Source organism: Perkinsus marinus (genome assembly GCF_000006405.1).
Source record: "Perkinsus marinus ATCC 50983 genomic scaffold scf_1104296964956, whole genome shotgun sequence".
NCBI lineage: Eukaryota > Perkinsozoa > Perkinsida > Perkinsidae > Perkinsus > Perkinsus marinus.
In genome coordinates this window covers 1-1,315 of record NW_003204488.1, presented here as the reverse complement: position 1 = coordinate 1,315, position 1,315 = coordinate 1, and the positions used below count along the sequence as shown (strand labels likewise).

Genomic DNA, 1,315 nt, shown 5'->3' with positions numbered 1-1,315 from the left:
ACCCACGCCCTTTCGGACTGACGCCTAAAGCCAGCGCCTTGGACCACTCGGCCAAACTGTCGATGAGTGTTTCACTATTCATAGCCGAGGTGATGCATCGCTCTGCCAAACCAGAGGACACAAAAATGGGTTGAACGGTTTCTGCGAGGTGCGATGGCGCAATATCGATCAGAAGGTTTTGATCTTGCACTACCTCGCTTCTGAAAAGGTCTGGGTTCTCAATATAACACCAATCAGGTATATAGACTGACAGCTGTGGGGTTCGAACCCACGCCCTTTCGGACTGGCGCCTTAAGCCAGCGCCTTAGACCACTCGGCCAAACTGTCGGTGAGTGCTTCAAAAATCATAGCGGAGAAGATGCGTTACACTATAGGACATGACACAAAAACGGTTTCGAACCGTTTCCGCGGAATGCGTTCTTCATCAAATCACACGAAAAGAAATTTCTAACAGCTGTGGGATTCGAACCCGCGCCCTTTCGGACTTACGCCTAAAGCCAGCGCCTTGGACCACTCGGCCAAACTGTCGATGAGTGCTTCAGGATTCATAGCCGAGGTGATGCATCGCTCTGCCAAACCAGAGGACACAAAAATGGGTTGAACGGTTTCTGCGAGGTGCGATGGCGCAATATCGATCAGAAGGTTTTGATCTTGCACTACCTCGCTTCTGAAAAGGTCTGGGTTCTCAATATAACACCAGTCAGGTATATAGACTGACAGCTGTGGAGTTCGAACTCACGCCCTTTCGGACTGGCGCCTTAAGCCAGCGCCTTAGACCACTCGGCCAAACTGTCGATGAGTGCTTCAAAAATCATAGCGGAGAAGATGCGTTACACTATAGGACATGACACAAAAACGGTTTCGAACCGTTTCCGCGGAATGCGTTCTTCATCAAATCACACGAAAAGAAATTTCTAACAGCTGTGGGGTTAGAACCCACGCCCTTTCGGACTGGCGCCTTAAGCCAGCGCCTTAGACCACACGGCCAAACTGTCGATGAGTGCTTCAAGATTCATAGCCGAGGTGATGCATCGCTCTGCCAAACCAGAGGACACAAAAAATGGATTGAACGGATTCTGCGAGGTGCGATGGCACAATATCGATCAAAAGGTTTTGGTCTTGCACTACCTCGCTTCTGAAAGGGTCTCGGTTCTTAATATAAGACCAGTCAGGTATATAGACTGACAGCTGTGGGGTTCGAACCCGCGCCCTTTCGGACTTACGCCTAAAGCCAGCGCCTTGGACCACTCGGCCAAACTGTCGATGAGTGCTTCAGGATTCATAGCCGAGGTGATGCATCGGCTCTGCCAAACCA

At 50.5% G+C, this 1,315-nt stretch overlaps 5 non-coding genes across 5 annotated transcripts; all 5 read right to left on the bottom strand.

Annotated features, from left to right (window-relative positions):
* Positions 1–247: 247 nt before the first annotated feature.
* Pmar_PMAR002362 lies at positions 248–327 on the bottom strand. Its single transcript has one exon. It is a non-coding gene; the product is annotated as a tRNA-Leu (tRNA).
* A 121-nt stretch (positions 328–448) lies between these two features.
* Positions 449–528, bottom strand: Pmar_PMAR002361. Its single transcript has one exon. It is a non-coding gene; the product is annotated as a tRNA-Leu (tRNA).
* A 186-nt stretch (positions 529–714) lies between these two features.
* On the bottom strand, positions 715–794 carry Pmar_PMAR002360. The gene has a single exon. It is a non-coding gene; the product is annotated as a tRNA-Leu (tRNA).
* Positions 795–915: 121 nt separating this feature from the next.
* On the bottom strand, positions 916–995 carry Pmar_PMAR002359. The gene has a single exon. It is a non-coding gene; the product is annotated as a tRNA-Leu (tRNA).
* A 187-nt stretch (positions 996–1,182) lies between these two features.
* Pmar_PMAR002358 lies at positions 1,183–1,262 on the bottom strand. The gene has a single exon. It is a non-coding gene; the product is annotated as a tRNA-Leu (tRNA).
* Between the last annotated feature and the right edge of the window lie 53 nt (positions 1,263–1,315).